Genomic DNA, 20,293 nt, shown 5'->3' with positions numbered 1-20,293 from the left:
AGTGGCCTTCAATAAAGTTTTTTCCCCCCTTTTCAACAAGGGAAAAAGCTCCCAGCAATTCTGCCATTAACTGCTATTAGTGGCCTTAGATAAAGTTATTTTTTTCTTCTCAATGAGGGAAGTACCTCATAGCAACTCTTCCACTTACTAGTATTAGTGGCCTTCAATAAGGTTATTTTTTCCTTTTCAGTGCCTCCCTACAACTCCTCCATTTACTATTAATGGCCTTAAATAAAGTTATTTTTTTCTTTTCAGAGAGGGGAGTACCTCCCAGCATCTCTTCCATTTACTAGTATTAGTGGCCTTCAATAAAGTTATTTTTTCCTTTTCAGTGAGGGAAGTGCCTCCCTACAACTCTTCCATTTACTATTAGTGGCCTTAAATAAAGTTAATTTTTCTTTTCCATGAGGGAAGTACTTCCCAACAACTCTTCTATTTACTAGTATTAGTGGCTTTAAATAAAGTTATTTTTTTCTTTTCAGTGAGGGAAGTACCTCCCAACTGTTCTGCCATTTACTAGTATTAGTGGCCTTCAATAAAGTTATTTTTTCCTTTTCAGTGAGAGAAGTGCCTCCCTAAAACTCTTCCATTTACTAGTATTAGTGGCCTTAAATAAAGTAATTTTTTTCTTTTCATTGAGGGAAGTACCTCCCAACTGTTCTGCCATTTACTAGTATTAGTGGCTTTCGATAAAGTTATTTTTTTCTTTTCATTGAGGAAAGTTCCTCCCAACTGTTCTGCCATTTACTAGTATAAGTGGCCTTCGATAAAGTTATTTTTTTTTCTTTTCACTGAGGGAAGTGCCTCCCAACTGTTCTGCCATTTACTAGTATTAGTGGCCTTCGATAAAATTATTTTTTTCTTTTCACTGAGGAAAGTACCTCCCAGCAACTCTTTCATTTACTGGTTTTAGTGGCCTTCGATAAAGTTATCTTTTTTCTTTTCACTGAGGGAAGTACCTCCCAACTGTTCTGCCATTTACTAGTATTAGTGGCCTTCGATAAAGTTATTTTTTTCTTTTCACTGAGGTAAGTACCTCCCAGCAACTCTTTCATTTACTGGTTTTAGTGGCCTTTGATAAAGTTATTTTTTTCTTTTCAATGAGGGAAGTACCTCATAGCAACTCTTCCACTTACTAGTATTAGTGCCCTTCAATAAAGTTATTTTTTTTCTTTTCAGTGAGAGAAGTACCTCATAGCAACTCTTCCATTTACTGGTGGAGGTTGCTTGGGCCCAACCTGCCACAGGAGAAGTTGGAGAATTGGCCATCCACTTTTGGTGGGCTCGGTAAGTGCCTCCAAACCAGGCTACAGAGGTGCTGGTTTAATAGCTGTGGTATTTGTTAAGTGCCTAAAATATTCATTCATATTTATTGAGCAGCTATGGAGTGCAAAGCTCACAGCTTGGTAGAGTATAATATAACAATTAACAGACTAATTCCCTGACCACAGTGAGCTTACAGTCTGGAGCGGGAGACAGAAGTTAATATAAATAACAATAAACGCTGTGGGGCTGGGAGAGGGGATGAATAAAGGGAGCAAAAAGCACCATATTCAGGGCTGGGACAGATGAAAAATAATCATTGTCGTCTAAGTAGGGGGTAGAACAAGTATTGAATCCTCATTTTGCAGATGAGGAAACTGAGGCCCAGGGAACTAAAGTGACTTGCTTGAGGTCACAAAGCAAGTATGTAGTGGAGTAAGAATTAGAACTCAGGTCCTCTGACTCCCAGTCTTGTGCTCTTTCCCCTAGGCCACGTTGCTTAGTTTAGATGAGGTCTTTAAATGGTGTCTATGATCATATTTGGATTTTTGAATCTACCCCCAGCATCCTAGAGCTTCCCACAAGGGGAAACTCCAAATCAACAGCTGACGAGCTGAAGCATAAAACGTTTTTCTTTGTTTTTAAATGGCATTTGTTTGGTGCTTATTATGTGCCAGGCACTGAAATAAGCTTGGGGGCGAGGGGGCGGTAGATACAAGGTAATCAGGTTGGATACGGTCCATGTCCTACATGGGGCTCACACATTTTAATCCCCATTTTACAGATGAGGTAATTGAGGCACAGAGAAGTTAAATAACTTGCTCAAGATCACGCAGCAGACAAGTGGTAGAGCCAGAATTAGAACCCAGGTCCTTCTGACTCCGAGATCTGTGCTCTATCCATTAGGGGACACTGCTTCTCTCTATTGAAAGAATATGGAAAACAACATGGAGACAAGTGAGCCTCTGCCCCAGTCTGCCAGCCTACATGGAGGGCCTTTCTATGGATTTGCGAAGAATTCCCCAAAGAAAGAATATTATAATAATGTATGTGTTAAGTGCTTACTATGTGCAGAGCACTTTTCTAAGCTCTGGGGTAGATACAAGGTAATCAGGTTGTCCCATGTGAGGCTCACAGTCTTAATCCCCATTTTACAGATGAGGTCACTGAGGCCCAGAGAAGTGAAGTGATTTGCCCACAGTCAACCAGCTGACAGGTGGCAGATCTGGGATTTGAACCCATGACCTCTGACTCCCAAGCCTGTGCTCTTTCCACTGGGCCACGATTATAATTGGTGTCCATTGCCAAGGGAGCCAGCGTGGCCTTTGGGAAGATCCCAGGTCTGAGTTCTAGTACTGGTTCTGCTTCTTGCCTGCCCTGTGACCTTGAGCAAGTCACTTAACCTGTGTCTCAGTTTTTTCACCTGTAAAATGGGGACAAAACATCTGCTCTTCCTCCTGTGGAAGAGGGACTGGGTCCAATCTGATTACCAGTGCCTGGCACAGTGTAGAACAATATCATTATTATGATTATGCTATCCTCTCAGGTTTCAGAAAAGGAACCTCTTGCATAAGGTCGTCACTGCGTCCCACTTGGCTGACCATACAAGAGTCAGATCAGCTGAAAACCGGCCTGCCTAGTATAAAACCGGACGAATGGTAAGTCTGATTCCAGCAGAACTTCCAGGTTCCAATTATTATGCTATTTTCCTGAAGACCCTGTCAGTCCGAACAATGGCCACTTTAGTAGTTCTTTCTCCTCCAGGCTTGTAATTCAATCAGTCATTCTATCTATATGCAGAACACTGTACTAAGCGCTTGGGAGAGTACAGTACAACAGAATCGGTCGGTACGTTCCCCGCCCATAACCAGCTAATTCCGGTATTTTAGCTGAGCTGGAGTCACGTTCCGATTGTAAGATTTTATACGTTCCTCGTGGACATTTATTGTTACCTCCCTGCATATTTTGGTGTCGCATTCTCAGACAATAGATTCCCTCACGTTGGAAACCTCTTCGGCAAGACGGCATCCTCCTCCACCCCACGTAAAAACCCGGGGAGGAGAAGTGAGAGCCGCTGTGTCAGCGATTTTTCTTATTCCTGCGCTCAGCAGTTCCTCGGAGGTCCCTCACCCCAATGCATCACCCATCTTAACCCTGCTTAGATTATGTGATCTGACAACTCCTAATCCCAGGTCGGAAAGGCTTCAGCCTCAAAAGGGGAAAATTGAAAACGAAGCCTGCCGGAAGGCCGGTGAATAAAGTACAGTTGATCGATCGAATGGGGAGGGCTTGTGCCGGCTCGTCGAAGGCCCGGTTTGCATTGCTCCACTTTGCAGGAAATTCCCCTGCTATTATCCTCTGGGAAATTTGGGCGCTCGCTCAGTTCCTTTGGAATTAAGCTAATGGAGACTGTGCTAGTCTACGGCGTGAAGCCGAGCTTCTGAAAAATTTGATTTGGGGAAAGCAGGACTCTTTCCACGGAGATTTGGTCGGGAAGGCTTTGGCACCTCTGTTTCAGGTCATGTGGAGTCAGAAGGCCATGGGTTCTAATCCCAGCTCTGCCACTTGTCTGCAGTGTGGGCAAGTCACTTCACTTCTCTGTGCCTCAGTTACTTCATCTGTAAAATGGGAGTTAAAACCGTGAGCCCTATGCAGAACAGGGACTGTATCCAACCTGATTTATTTGTAGTAATAATAATAATGATGATGGTATTTGTTAAGCCCTCACTATGTACCAGCTACTCTTCTAAGGGCTAGGGTAAATACAAGGTAATCAAGGTGTCCCACGTGGGGCTCACAGTCAGAATCCCCATTTTACAGATGAGGTGACCGAGGCACAGAGAAGTTAAGTGACCTGCCCAAAGTCACACAGCTGATCAGTGGCAGAGCTGGGATTAGAACCATCATTGGGCAGGGATTGTCTCTGTTACCGAACTACATTCCAAGCGCTTAGTACAGTGCTCAGCACGTAGTAAGCACTCAGTAAATACTATCAAATGAATTAATTAGAACCCACGACCTCTGACTCCCAAGCCCATGCTTTTCCCACTAAGCCACGTTACTTCTCATGAACCCACCCCTGATCTTAGTACAATGCCTGGTTCATAGTGCTTAATAAATACCAAAATTATTAGTATTATCGCCGTTGAAGGCGGGAACCCCCCAAGGATTAGGGTGGAATCTGTGATCCATCACTGACTACCCTCAAGTGGAAGCAATTTACATCTTTGCTCACCCCTCAGCTTGTTTTTTGCTGTCTCAGCATTGTTCTCCACACTAATCTAAGACTAAACCCCCCTCAAAATGAGTTTCATGGCCTATATCCTTGTTCTGAGTACTCCAGGGCTGCTATTTTTGGAACAAAGGAATTGCAGGCTTGTATTTTCAGAAGCAACTCACCTGGGTTGTTCAGAAGATCCCTAAGGGGTAAAGGGGCTTTTGGTTTTGATTCAGCTACCACCATCAAATTATATTCTGAGTTTCCACGAAGAAGGAAATCTTAATTGGGTTCAGAGGTGGTCAAGTTAGGGAAACAAGCTTTCGTATTAGATCTGGAGGGGTAGAAAAGAATTTCGTGGTGTGTAAAAGATCAGGCGAGATATGAGTCTTATTGTACTTAACAGATTTACTTATTAGAAACACGTGAATAGGGTAAAGCCAGAGTGCATTAAAAGTCAGGAGGCTATGGACTTTTAGTTTTTGGAGGTGGAATTCTGTGTGCACATTCAAAGTTATCCTTTATCATGGCTCCACTATTGTGTAAGTGCAAGTTTATCTCTCTCGTATTTCTTCTTTTGTAAGAATTTTGGAGAATTCCTTGCTTGTGAAAGTAGAGAAATCTGTGATTTTGTATGTGTAGTTATCCTTTGTTTCGAAGACATCACTCGTGGCCAAGTTCACGGATGACCCTTATGTGTGGCTTAAAAGGCCAATGAAGGCTCCACACTTCTGGGCAAATTGTGTAAACAAAAAGGTTGTCCCTCGTTGTGTGCTTGTACTCAGAGTTTGTAGCGGGTGGCACTGTTTTCCGTTTTGCCTCCTCATCTCTCATGTGGTTGTACTTAGAGTTTGTAGCGTTACAAAGCTTTTTCCTCAAAGAGTTGTTTCCTTCTTGGTGTTAATGCACCGTTCAAATCTGTCCTCAACAACTGACTCCCGGTTTTCAGTTGAGATACACCACTGTCTGAGGCTTTGATCTTCGGTGTTCTTAAAGCACTTCCTCCTTCTTCCCTGCTTTTGTTGTGACTACTGATGGACAAAACGAGATGATAATGTAACTCTCCCATGATATTCCTTTCCTGGTCTAAATTTGGGACTGATAACCTCTCTGTGGCACTAAGCTATCCTTAGCGTAGCATTTCCTTGCCACCTACACAGAATCTCATGTTCAGAATCCTTTTAGCAAAAATACCGTGTTTATATTTGTGTATGCATACAGGGCCCTAGGATGCACTTCTTTACTGTGAGGGAAAAGCCAAGATGGGGAAGTGGGCAGTCCTATGTGTAGTTACTACAGTGCTCAAGCGCTTAGTACAGTGATTTGCATGCAGTAAGTGCTCAATAAATACAATTGAATGAATGGTTGAATGATAACTGTGGTATTTTTTAAGCGCTTGCTATTTGCCAATCACTGTAATAAGCGCTGGGGTAGATACAACCTCACTTTGAAAGAGGGAGGGATAATAAGGAATCGAATCCCCATTTTACAGAGGAGGGAACTGAGGCTCAGAGAAGTTAAGTGCTTACCCCAGATTACACATCAGGTAAGTGACAGAAGTGGGTTTAGATGATGATGATGTTGGTATTTGTTAAGCGCTTACTATGTGCCGAGCACTGTTCTAAGCGCTGGGGTAGACATAGGGGAATCAGGCTGCCCCACGTGGGGCTCACAGTCTTAATCCCCATTTTACAGATGAGGGAACTGAGGCACAGAGAAGTTAAGTGACTTGCCCACAGTCACACAGCCGACAAGGGGCAGAGCTGGGATTCGAACTCATGAGCCCTGACTCCAAAGCCCGTGCTCTTTCCACTGAGCCAAGCTGATGTTATATGTACTCTCCCAAGTGCTTGGTACAGTGTTCTGCACACAGTAAGTGCTCAATAATTTCAACTGAATGAATGAAAGAATGAATGAACCCAAGTCCTCTGACTTCCAGGCCCGGGCTCTTTCCACTAGACAGCATACTGCTCCTACTAGGCCATGCTGCTTTAATGAGCAAATACTTAATGGGTGTAATGTGTAATGAGTGTAATGAGCAAATACTGAAAAGGAGGCAGTAAGGTGTTGAGATAAGGCATTAAACAAATATCAAACAAATTAAGAGAGAAGACAAATCTAGGCAAAGAGTATTGATAGCGGGTATTCTAAATTCAAATATTTTGAGCCATAATTAGATATAAATGTTCAGTTTGTAGTTATTACAAAAACATCCCATTTAGCTGCTTTGAGTCCATCGACCACCTTTCACTCGTTCCGAAAAAAAGATATGAATCAGTCTCTAGAGGTCAACATTAATATGTTATTTTAACTTCCAACTTCCATTTTTAATCTTTGTTAGTAAACTACTCTTTCTGATCTATGAAAGGCTTATTCGTCTAGAGACGATTTTTTTTAGTGCTGTACTTGCAGAGTAGTAAAACATTCAAGCAATACAAAGTGTTGTTTAGCACGTGCGGATGGAAAAGCAGAGGGATCCATCAGCAAATAGCAGTGTGGCCTAGTGGAAGGAGCTGGGGCAATCAGAGGACTTGGGTTCTAATCCCTGCTTTGCTACTTGCCTGCTTAGGTAAGTCATTTAGTTCCTCTGTGCCTCAGTTTCCTCATCTGTAAAGTGGGGATTCACTACCTGTTCTCCCTCCTACTTAGGGTGTGAGTCCCGTGTAGGACAAGGACTATGTCCAGCTTGACTACCTTGTACCTACCCCAGTGCTTAGTACCATGCTTGACACATAGTAAGTGCTTAATAAATACTATTATTAACAAACCTCCATTCAGAAGAGAAGGGGGAAGGCATGGACTATAATGAGGAAACCTCTTCGTAGCTTAAAAATCTTTTTTGAGAAAGCAAAGCCTGAGTTTTGAGTATCATTTGTTTTTTAATCCCGACTCCAGAATATGGATTTTTATAATTTTACTTCTGCTTCTGCAAAGGATCTTAGAAACGGTTTACTTTTAAAAACTGAATGCAATATTTTATGAGCACTGTCATCCAAAGTCCTCAACACCAAGCGTGGTGTGAATACTCCAAAATCATTGTAGTTATAGAGGTATTGAGAAAGCAAGCTTCCGCTTCACAGTCTAGCCTCTGACAGTAATAGTAATGGTGATAATCACGATAGTAATAGTAGCGATAAGTACATTTAGTAAGTGCTAAGTACTGTGCTAAGCACTGGGATAGTTACAAGATCACCAGGTTGAACAGAGTCCCTGTTCCATGTTGGACTTGCTATCTAAGAAGGAGGGAGAGCAAATATTTTATTCCAATTTTAGAGGCAAGGAAACTGAGGCACAGAGAGAGGACCAGCATGGCATAGTGGATAGAGCACAGGCCTGAGAGTCAGAAGGTCATGGGTTCTAATCCCAGCTCCGCCACTTGTCTGCTGTGTGGCCTTGGGCAAGTCACTTAACTTCTCTGTGCCTCAGGGACCTCATCTGTAAAATGGGGATGAAGACTGTGAGCCCTTTGTGGGACAGGGACTGCGTCCAACTCGATTTACTCATATCTACCCCAGGGCTTAGTACAGTGCCTGGCACATAGTAAGCGCTTAACAAATACCATAATTATTATAATTATGATTAAGGTAAAGCAGCGTGGCCTAGGGGAAAGAGCACCCGCCTGGTAGTCAGAGGTCTTGGGTTGCAACCCCAGCCCCGCCACTCGTCTGCCGTGTGACCTTAGGCAAGTAAGTCACTTCACTCCCTGTGCCTCCGTTACCTCATCTATGAAATGGGAATTAAGACTGTGAGCCCCATGTGGGGCATGGACTGTGCCCAACCTGATTAGCTTGTGTCTACCTCAGCGCTTAGTACAGTGCCTGGCACATAGTAAGCATTGAACAGATTGTCTTGTCTTATGCTGTTGAACCACTTCCGACCCATAGCGAATTCATGGACACATCTCTCCCAGAACCCCCCACCTCCATCTGCAATCGTTCGGGTAGTAGATCCATGGAGTTTTCTTGGTAAGAATACAGAGGTGGTTGTCCGTGGCCCCCGTCTGCACAGTCAACTTGAGTTTCCACCCTGGATTCTCACCCATGCTGCTGCTGCCCAGCACATATGAGGTTTGACTTGTAGCAGATGGCTTTCCACTCGCCAGCCACTGCCCAAACTAGCAATGGAATGGGTAGCCCTCTGCTCGATTCTCCCTCCCGTAGCCGAGGCCTCTAGAGTATTGGAAACTCTCCAGGTGCGATCCTGAGAGAGGTATAACAAATACCATTAACAAAAAAAAAAAGCTAAGCGATCTGCCCAAGGTCACTTAGCAGTAAATGATGGAGTTAGGATTATTAACCAGGTCTTCTGATTCCCAGTAACTTGCTCTCTTCCCTGGGCCAGGCTCTCTGCACTCACATGTATCTGTAGTGAATAAATTGCGGAGAGAAAAATGATTTCTCTTTCCAGACACTTTCAAGTCATCCTTCTCCTAAGATCGCCAACAAGCCGGTGTTATCCTTGTCACGCGGCTAGCTTTCAGTTGATAATAGGTTTTGGGTGTCACTAACAATAGGCCTCAGCTTCAAATTGATGACCTAGAGATGTAAACCTCCGTATCCTAGTGCTAATCCCATTGTTAATCCCTTGAGCCACCCAGTCTCCCAGCCACTCTCTTGTTCCAAGCACAGAACGTTTTGACGCTCACCAGTGTAGAAAAAAAGAAAGAGGATTCCAAGGAGAAAACATCTTCACCTTCAGGAAGCTCGGGATGATTTACAGCGGAGAAAAACGCATTACATTATCATAGAAATGGGATGAGCCGATAGCACTCTTTCATGTTTCTTTCAGGGAAGATTTAAGATTATTGTTTTGTGGAAATTACCTACCTCTCTTCTAGTGCTGGTTTCAGGTGGGGAGGTGTGCAATCGCCTCAGGGTGGACTGTCAGAGAAGGAGGCTCTGAGGTGAGTTGGGGGAGAGCTAACAGCTTTTCTGCGGGTGGGAGAAAGTCAATCTGTCATTGGTATTCACTGAGCACTTACTGTTTGCAGAGAAGCAGCGTGGCTCAGTGGAAAGAGCACGGGCTTTGGAGTCAGAGGTCATGGGTTCGAATCCCAGCTCTGCCACTTGTCAGCTGTGTGACTGTGGGCAAGTCACTTCACTTCTCTGTGCCTCGGTGACCTCATCTGTAAAATGGGGATTAAGACTGTGAGCCCCACGTGGGACATCCTGATTCCCCTGTGTCTACCCCAGCGCTTAGAACAGTGCTCGGCACATAGTAAGCGCTTAACAAATACCAACATTATTATTATTAGAGCACCTTACTCAGCCCATGGGAGAGTACAATATGACAATATCACAGACACATTTCCTTCCTGCCCACACCAGCTTTGTCTAGAGGTGGTTGACAGACATTAAAGCAGCGTGGCCTAATGGATAGAGCATTGACATGCTTCTAATCCCAGCTCTGTCACTTCTCTGCTATGCGACATGGGCCAAGTCACTTCACTTCTCTGTGCCTCAGCTACCTCATCTGTAAAATGGGGATTAAGATCGCGAGCCCCATGTGGGGCAGGGGCTGTGTCCAACCTGATTAGCTTGTGTCTACCTCAGCGCTTAGTACAGTGCCTGGAACATAGTAGGCACATAACTAATACGATAAAAAGAAGAAATAAGAAACAGCTCCTATGTTAACAGGGATCTGGAAGGCAGAACGGTGACTCTGGAGCTAGATCCGGGAGTATTGAGTCTCACACTGAAAAGCTCTAGCGTGGGTGAACGCCGACCAACTTTTGCAAAATTGTGGGCGTGACAGATGAAATGGGACAGGACGGTGCATTTTCCTCCCTGGAATCAGGTGACTCTGGTGTGTGACCCTTACTTAAATCATTAAAGTACATTCCATCTTCTTTCCCAGATGTACCAGAAAGAAAATAAGAAGGGATAATAGCAGTTAAATTACTCCCTTGGGGGCATTACGAAAACTGCCATAATTAATTAAAGGTCTCCTGGACAAAATTATCTCTAAACAAATCCAGTAGCGTCTCCAGAATTCAATAAAGAAGGCAATGGAAATAAAGCAAAGTGTGATTGACTAACCAAACTTTATTTAGACGCTTTGAATTCCCAGTATCCTCTGGAGGTGCCCTCCCTGTTGACAGTGGTTTTCAATCAATCATTCAGCCAATCAATTGTATTTATTGAGCACGTACTGTCTGTAGAGCACTGTACTAAGTGCTTGGGAGAGTACAATATAACAGATTTGGTAGACACCATCCCTGCCTACAATAATAATAATAGTGATGGTATTTGTTAAGTACTTACTATATGCCAAGCCCTCACCAAGGTCGACACGTTTCCTGGGCAGACATTCCCCCCCAAACTCAACGCCTGCTCGGTGATCCGGGGGGGAAGACAATCTGTGAGACTGCTCCCAAACTGCACCCGGGAGCCTTAGCAGTTTAGCCAGGACGTGGCAAGTCACTTTTAAGCTGCTTGGCTTTTCTTAAGACGCAGATAGATGGAGGCAGAGGGGAGGACAAGGAGAAGGGCATTTTGCGCTGGCTCTTGTTAACGGATCAGAGCCATTATAGGTTCGGGCTGGCAACGGGCAACTCTGGAAATTCTGGGCTGTTTGTTGGTTTTTGCCAGGCGGCAGTGCCCTGGCCAGAAGTTCAGGGTGGGTTTTCCCACGGGAGTTTATGGGGTTTAACGCCCCACCGCGCAGCAGCAGGAAACAAAGCATCTCTTGTTTAAGGTACAGGGCCTGAAAGACCACTGTCCCCCTCCTCAATGGGACGGGACCTACAACTCCTCCGTCAACTGAGAAGCTGGAGCTCGTTGCCCTCTCGGCACTAGAGCTGAGAGACAGAAGATCCTCTACCCCAAATGGTGCTTTTATTAGAGGTAGGTGAGCAAAAGGGCAAAAAAGGAAGACAGCAACCAGAGAATACCTCTATAAATGCCGGAGGAGATGCAAGCAGCTCCCACTACTCTTTTGGCATTAAAAGATCTGGGAATGCGTGGAATTAACTATTTCTGACCGGCCATAAGAAGCTGCATGGAATTATTTTTGCTCAACTCTGCACACCAGTGAGTCTTAACCTCTGGATCTTCAGCCAGGCTCCCTGAGGGGATCTGAGGTCAGAGTTGGAGGTCTCTTCTGGCAGGCCCGCAGGGGGGCTCTGACAATTCTTAGACCCCAACAGTCACTTTCAATTTTTCAAGGAGACAGAACCCCAATTCTAAACCCTCCGGTCGAGCTTTAGCCACCTCGAGACTGTCCAGATTTCGGTAGCCAAACGGGGATCGGTGTTATGAGTGGGAGGACCCAGACATCTTCATCCTCCTGCCTCGCCCGTCTCTTTGGAAGGAAACGAAGACCGCAGCGGCCTTGTAGCTTCCATCCTTGGACCGGGTGGAAGTTAAGTCCCCCGTGCTGCCATGTTGGTGCTGTGTTCTGTCCTGACCCTGTCGGCGAGCAGGTTGGTGCGAGGGAGGTGGAGGAAAAGAGTGGCTGAGGATGAACAAGAAAAAACGTGGGAGAGAGAGGGAGTTTCTGAACACAGCAAATATTGGACTGAGAAGGAAGTTCTCTGCTCTCAGCTCAGTAGCTTTTGGAGCAGGAGAGATCACAAAGAGTGCATTAAAAGGAGTTGCTCGACCTTAAAGGTGGCGTTGTCTTGCCCCCAGGTAAGGAGCGGACTGACAAGTACTTACAGAAGCAGCCTAGCCTAGTGGATAGAGCACGGGCCTGGGAGTTGGAAGGACTTGGATTCTAATCCCGGCTCCGCCACTTGGGACCTTGGGCAAGTCACTTCAATTCTCTGGGCCTCAGTTACCTCATCTGTAAAATGGGGATTAGCACTTAGAGCTCGCTGTATTGTCCTGACTTATTCCCTTTGCTCTTCCCTGCTCCCAGCCCCATAGCACTTATACATAGCTGTAATTTTTTTTAATTTGTATTTATATCCATCTCTCCCCTTCTAGGCTCAAAGCTCATTGTGTGCAGGGAATGTGTCTGTTTATTGTTGTAATGTACGCTCCCAAGTGCTTAGTACAGTGGTTTGCACAAGTAAGAGCTCAATAAATACAACTGAATGAATGAATGAATGTGGGACATGGACGGCATCCTACCTGATTAGCTTGTGTCTATCCCAGCTTTTAGAACAGTATCTGACACATAGCAGTTAAGGAATAGCATTAAAAAAAAAGATTTTTATAAGAAGTACTTAGTCTCCATGGAAGGAAGAGAAGGCTTTTTCCATCCCCAAATATGGATCTTGTCTTAAATTCCAGCCAGGGTGGACACGATGACCTAACTAGGTTTTCAGATTGTCTGGCACCCAGACTGATTGCATCCTAGAAAATTTTTCACATTAGTACAATGTCCCGTCTAGGGGATTTTTTGGTTCCCTGCCAAATTGTTCCACCTTGATTGAGAATCCTGCACAGCAGTGTTCCAGCTGAAGTGCTGAGGTCTTCTAATGTGTCATTCTTGTTGACAGGTAACTGTTTTGAAACACCTTACCCAACAGATATGCTAATGAAACACCTGGATCTCTTTAAAAAGCTTTCCCCCGCCCCCAACACACACACTTGATTTGATTGCTCGGGGATGTGAAGGGGAGATGTTATTCATTAGGGATTTCCACATTTGTCACAAGGCCAAGGACAAAGTGAGTGGAGGTGAGGAGGAAAATTGTAATGAGGGATGGAAATCAATGGAAATACAATCAGTTCTTCCATGCGAAGTGGATAGAGCACGGGCCTCAGAGTCAGAAAGTAATGGGTTCTAATATCGGCTCCACCACGTGTCTGCTGTGTGACCTTGGGCAAGTCATTTCACATCTCTGTGCCTCTGTCACCTGATCTGTAAAATGCAGATTGAGACAGTGAGCACCATGGGCACCCTGATTTCCTGGTATCCACCCCAGCGCTTAGTACGGTGCCTGACACGTAGGAAGCACTTAACAAACTCCACATTTATTATTATCATTCCATGAAGTGTGTTTACGCCTCGCGATCTGGATAAACTGTGACCTAAGGATGAGGGAAACTTCTTGGGGCGGTGAGTGTCTCTCTGGGTAGAACGAGATGTGGTGTCAGGAGACGGATGTGGACAGGCAGGGAAGACCCCAGAGGATTGGGATGTGGGCAGGTAGGGAAGGCCCATCAGGGTGTAAGTTCCTCAACGCTGGTTTTCCCTAAGGGGGGGCTTCTTCAGAAATGCAGCCCCAGCACCTGAGGGGAACTGTCATTTTTTTAAGACATGAACTGGTTCGTGAAGGGCCCTTTTCCACTCAGCCCTAAGCGCTCTCCGGGAGGATAATCACTCTATGTATCTTCGGGAGGAAACTTTTTCAATCTTTTTTTTTCCAGTTAGTTTTTTCAGGCTGGGGTGCTGAGTGGGGAAGGGGTGGTGAGGCTGCCCCAAGCCGTAAAACTCAACGATGTTCATTTACATTATAGAGGGCAGGGGACCTGTCTGCTAATTCTGTTTTATTGTACTCTCCCATATGCTTAGTACAGTGCTCTGCACATAGTAAGCACTCAATAAAAACCATTGATTCAGTCAGTCGGTCATATTTTTTGAGCAGTCACTGTGTGCAGAGCACTATACTAAGCACTTGGGAAAGGATCATATAACAGTCTAAGCGCTAATTAAGCACTTAGTACAGTGCTTTGCACACATTAAGCACCCAATAAATACGATCTAATGAATGTAACACATTCCCTGCCCACAGTGAGTTTACGGTCTAGTCTACTGGTATAGATGATGATGGCATTTGTTAAGCGCTTACTATGTGCAAAGCACTGTTCTAAGCGCTGGGGGGATACAAGGTGATCAGGATGTCCCACGTGGGGCTCACAGTCTTCATCCCCATTTTACAGATGAGGTCACTGAGGCACAGAGAAGTGAAGTGACTTGCCCAAAGTCACACAGCTGACAAGTGGCAGAGGCAGGATTTGAACCCCTGACCTTTGACTCCCCAGCCCATGCTCTTTCTACTGAGCCACACTGCTTCTCTGATTGATTGATTGATTGATTGTGTCAATCGGATGGACTGGTTGACACAGAACGTGGTCTTTATAAAGTCCTTGAACACTTTTAAACATTGATAACTTTTGATGAATGAAAGAGACACACAAACAGAATATGAAAGAATTAAGTTTCAGTAAGACAGTGGACTCGTTGTTAAGGTCAGAACTCAGCTGTCTTTCTCCTCTAAGGTCACCATTTTTCTTCAGTCACAGGATCTGAAATAGCAATGGATAGTGAAAATGATGAATTATAAAGTCTAGAAATGGATAACGAGGTAATGCAAAGACACCATCATAGATGTTTCGTATGCAGTTTTCAGATTATTCCTGTCACGGTTATCAAAGGTTAGCAAAGTGTAAATGTTGGTGGGATATATTGTAATAAGGAATAAGGATGTTATACCTCCTGGGCACCAGAGGACCTGGTTCCAGTCCCAACTCCACCACTTGCCTGCTGTGTGACCTTGGACCAGTCCCTTACCTTCTCTATCCTTCAGTTTCCTCAACTGTAAAATGAGAGTTCAGTACCCATTTTCCCTCCTATTTAGACTGAGTCCATGTGTTCTCCCAAGAGCTTAGTACAGTGCCATGCACGTAGTAAGTGCTCAATAAATACAATTGATTGATGTGTGGGACAGATACTGTGGCCTACCTATCTTGTATCTACCCCAGTGCTTGATGCATAGCAAGTTATTTATCATTATTATTTATAACTATTATTATTTGTATCCCTCTCCTCCTTCATTTTAATCTATGTCCTACCTTCCAAATATTCCCCCTTCTGTCTAATAATAATAACAGTGGTATTTGTTATGCGCCTACTATGTGCCAAGCACTGTTCTAAGCACTAGGGAAGATACAGGATAATCAGGTTGGACAGAATCCGTGTCCCACACAGGGCACGCGGTCTAAGTAGGATGGAGAACGATCTCACATATTGTAATGAAAATCAGTATGGTGAAAATTTCCAAAATGAGAGATCTGAGAAGAGACGGAGAAAGCTTCCACCCAAGCAGCTTGATTTTAACTATTGGTCCTGAGAGTTAACGACCAGTACTGGTAGACTAAACGTTGCGCAGCCCCGAAGCAACCCAAGACGGAAATCTTGTTCAACACATTTTTTTTTTTTCAAGAAGAGAGATTGGGAGGAGCAATAGCAGCAATTTCCTCCATGGTAATTTAATTAGACCATGTTTTCACCCAAGGATTTCCCTTTCCTGGCTGTCGATTCTTGACAGATTGCTTATAAAATTGCATTATCCTCAAACAGTAATTTCTCTGCCCTCTTTAACACACACTCCATTAATGAGTTGCATGAAACAAGTGACTGCAGATAGGAGAGAAACAGGGGTTGTTACCAGGAGGCAGCATGAAAAACTGTCCTTTACCATTCAGCACACGTAGGCTTTTCAAATGAGCAACTAGGGAAAATTTCAATGCGTGTTCACATCTTGTTTCTACATTTCCTTGGACACTATATGAGTCCTGAAGCCTAGAAGAATGTCGTAAAGGTTTTCCTTGTGGGAAGGGAATGTGCCTAACTATTCCGTTACATCGTTATAACATTATATATTTCGTTACATCGTTTTATATTTCACTCACCCAAGCACTTAGTACAGTGCTCTGTACAAAGTAAGCGTTCAAAAAATACAATTGATTGATATTTCCCTCCAGTGGTTTTCCATGGCTTTGTCTGTAATATTGTTACTATCGTCATCATCATGACATTGTCTTTTTCTCTGTTCTGACTCCAACAAAAATGGATTTCTGTCAGTCAAATGAAAAGCAGCATGGCTTAGTGGGTCGAACATGAGCCTGGGAGTCAGAAGGACCTGGGTTCTAGTCCTGGCTCCGCCACCTGTCTGCTGTGTGACCTTGGGCAAGTCATTTCATTTCTCTGGGCCTCGGTTCCGTCATCTGCGAAAAGGGGATTACGGCTGTGAGCCTCATACGGAACATGGACTGTGTCCAACCTGATTGCCTTCTATCTCCCCAAGCACTTGGAACAGTGCCTGAAACATAGTAAGTGCTTAACAGATACCATAAAAAAGGACTTGGGTTCTAATCCCTGCTCCGGTCTACTGTGTGATTTGGGACAAGTCACTTCACTTCTCTGTGCCTCAATTACCTCATCTGTAAAATGGGGATTAAGACAGAGAGAGAGAGAAAAAGAGATGGAGAGTGAGATGAGGAGAAAGAAAGATAGCATGGGACACGCAGAGGCCTTTCTTTTTAAATGATATTTGTTAAGCACTTAACAATGAATAATAATAATAATAATGTTGGTATTTGTTAAGTGCTTACTATGTGCAGAGCACTGATCTAAACACTGGGGTAGATATAGGGTAATCAGGTTGTCCCACGTGAGGCTCACAGTTAATCCCGATTTTACATATGAAGTCACTGAGGCACCGAGAAGTGAAGTGACTTGCCCACAGTCGACACAGCTGACAAGTGGCAGAGCTGGGATTCGAACCCATGACCTCTGACTCTCAAGCCCGGGCTCTTGCCACTGAGCCACGCTGCTAGTACTAAGCACTGGGGTAGATACAAGATAATCAGGTTGGACGCATAGTCCCTGTCCCACATGGGGTTCACAGTCTGAATCGGTGGTAGGGGAAACACAGTGGCCTAGTGGATAGAGCATGAGCCTGGGAGTAAAAAGGACCTGGGTTCTAATCCTGGATCTGCCACTTGTCCGCTGTGGGATCTTGGGCAAGTCTCTTAACTTCTCTGGGCCTCGGTTACCTCATCTGTAAAATGGAGATTAAGACTGTGAGCCCCATGTGGGACAAGGACTGTGTCCAGCCCGATTAGCTTGTCAGTCAATCTTAGTAGTGTCCTGCACCCAGTAAGCTTGTGACAGACCCAGCACTGAATACAGTGCTTGGCACAGAGTAAGTGCTTAACAGATACCATTAAAAAAAAAAAAATCGATCAATGGTATTCATTAAGTGCTTACTATGTGCAGAGCACTGTACTAGGAATTCATGGCATTGGGTTGTTTCACACTAATAACCACGTAGATATTCTTTAAAGGAGAAGAAGGTGGTTACTCTCTGTGAAGTCCACATATCCCGGCAAAGGTTTCATAAGTACCAATTTTTAGGTTTCTTTCCATGAGAAGCAGCGTGGCTCAGTGGAAAGAGCCCGGGCTTGGGGGTCAGAGGTCATGGGTTCGAATCCCAGCTCTGCCCCTTGTCAGCCGTGGGACTGTGGGCAAGTCACTTCACTTCTCTGTGCCTCAGTTCCCTCATCTGTAAAATGGGGATTAAGACTGTGAGCCTCACGTGGGACAACCTGATTACTCTGTGTCTACCCCAGCGCTTAGAACTGTGCTCTGCACATAATAAGTGCTTAACAAATACTAACATTATTATCCACTTCTGCTCCGTTGGACATGGAGCCTGTGTTCTTCAAGTGAGCACTGAGCTTGCAGAGTTGATGATGATGATGGTATTTGCTAAGCGCTTACTATGTGCCAAGCACTGTTTTAAAAGTTCTTAATATGCACTGACTACCAGAGCCTTGAAATTTAAGAAGCTGTTGCTTGGGAACAGGCCCTTATTCCTACAAACTACACTTAATCTAAGCCAAAGGTCTGAGACTATAAGCTCTTCTAGACTGTTAACTCATTGTGGCCAGGGAATATGTCTGTTATATTGTAATATTTTACTCTCCCAAGCACTTAGTACAGTGCTCTGCAAACAGTAAGCGTAAGCGCTCAATAAATACAAATGATTGGTTGATTTCTTGTATATGTTGTGATGAAAATTGGCACATGATAATGTTGCTATTTGTTAAGCGCTTACTATGTGCAGAGCACTGTTCTAAGCGCTGGGGTAGACACAAGGGAATCAGGTTGTCCCACGTGGGGCTCACAGTCTTCATCCCCATTTTACAGATGAGGGAACTGAGGCACCGAGAAGTGAAGTGACTTGCCCACAGTCACACAGCTGACAAGTGGCAGAGCTGGGATTCGAACCCATGACCTCTGACCCCAAAGCCCGTACTCTTTCCACTGAGCCACGCTGCTTCTCTACTGAATGTACTGAGCATATTCACTTGGAAATAAAGGTATATTTCTAGAGAGTTGGCCACCCATATCCTTTGTCGGTTAGAGGCTCCTCAGAAGCAGAAATTGTGTCTGTTTATTCTGTTGTACTCTCCCAACCTCTTAGTACAGTGCTTTGCACATAGTAAGTGATCAGTGAATACTATTGATTGATTGATCGATTGATTGCTCGGCCCACGGGAGGCCCTCAGTGAATGATGGTTGGTTGACTGACTCAGGCAGAGGTCTGGAATCTCAATTCTTGGATTCAAGAAGCAGCACGGTCCAGCGGATAGAGCACGGGTCTGGGAGTCAAAGGACCTAGGTTCTAATCCTGGCTCGTCTACCTGCCTGCAGAGTGACCTTGGGCAGGTCACTTCACCGAGCCTCAGTTTCCTCAGCTGCAAAAGGGGGATCCAATAGCTGTTCTCCTCCCTAGTTAAGACTGTGAGCCCCATGTGGGACAGGAGCTGTGTCCAACTGATAAACCTGTATCTATCCCAGCGCTTAGAACAGTGTTTCTTCGCACAGAGCAGCTGCTTAATTAATTATTATTAGTAATTCCGAAGTCTACATCTGTGTGTCAATCGATCAATCAACTCTTGAGTGTCTCCTTTGTGCCGAGCACTCTTCTAAGCATTTGGGAGAGTACAAGAGAATTAGCGGACCCGTTCCCTGCCCTTAACTAGCTTACGGTATAGAGGGGGAGGCAGACATTAATGTAAATAAGTTATAATTTATAATCTAAAATTACATTCATAAGTGTTGCGGGGATGGGGCGAATATCAACTGCCCACGGTTCACAGTTCCAAGTACATAGACGAGGCAGAAGGAAGCATGAGCTCGGGGAACACTTATGCGATGTGCACTAGGAGGGGAGAAGGAGGAAGAGAGAGGATCCCCATCTGCTTAGGTGACCAGTGCTACCATCAATTTGGGCCTCAGTTTACTCACCTGAATAAAATGAGGAAGGTGACGTGGCCTTCTTGCAAATCCCACGGATATTGGGAGGATTAATTAGGTAATGCCTGCAAAGTATTTTAAGTTCCTCAGAGAATGAGGTGTTCCGTAAATAGGAGGTATTAGTACAGTGTTCTCCCTTCAGGACTTGGTAATTATTTCAACGCTTGAAACAAAATGAATAAATGTAATGACTTTGTTTTGACTGTACGAGGAAACGTCGAGAGGAATTGATATTTCCAATCGGATCATTTTTACTAAATAATTTGAGTCAACTTGGTCGACTTAAATTGAACATACTACCCATCGCTTTACTGATTTGGACTGGAGATGTAAAAATTAAATTCAGGATGATATTTTTCCTAAGAATCACGAGCAGCATTTCAGCTTGCTACAGTACGTTGGCTAAAACCTGCCGAGTAGTCTGACTCACTTTTTTTCTTTCAGTTTGAGTTGCTGAATTGATTCTGTTTTTTGGAAACCATTTCCCTGTTGCCACGGTGCTCTGATGCACTCCGTGTCTCAGACTAGAATGCCTTGGGGATAGAAACAGCGTTTCTCTCTCCCATGACTATGCAGTTGGAATAAAAAGACGGGACTATGGATCTTACTCACAGGGCGTTGGACCTACTGTTTCAGAATTAGCCTTGACAAATAGGAAGCTTGTTGTAGTTAGAAGATAACAAGTTTACGGAACATTTTTCTTATGTGTTTTCCTATCGTATCTAGACATCTACCACCGTTTCCTAGATCTACTTGGAGAAAGTTGTGCAATGCAGTAACATTGAAGGAATTCCTCTTAATCCCCAATTGACA

The 20,293-nt window shown here is 44.4% G+C and overlaps 1 long non-coding RNA gene across 1 annotated transcript; it reads left to right on the top strand.

Moving 5' to 3' along the window:
* Nucleotides 1–95: 95 nt before the first annotated feature.
* On the top strand, nucleotides 96–2,916 carry LOC120638700. The gene is made up of 3 exons (XR_005660578.1): nucleotides 96–1,028; nucleotides 1,180–1,287; nucleotides 2,810–2,916. It is a non-coding gene; the product is annotated as an uncharacterized LOC120638700 (long non-coding RNA).
* The last annotated feature ends 17,377 nt before the right edge of the window (nucleotides 2,917–20,293 follow it).

This window comes from Ornithorhynchus anatinus, chromosome 11 (assembly GCF_004115215.2).
Source record: "Ornithorhynchus anatinus isolate Pmale09 chromosome 11, mOrnAna1.pri.v4, whole genome shotgun sequence".
Classification (NCBI taxonomy): domain Eukaryota; kingdom Metazoa; phylum Chordata; class Mammalia; order Monotremata; family Ornithorhynchidae; genus Ornithorhynchus; species Ornithorhynchus anatinus.
Note: the sequence above shows the minus strand (reverse complement) of the source record. Positions and strands in the feature narration are given on the sequence as shown.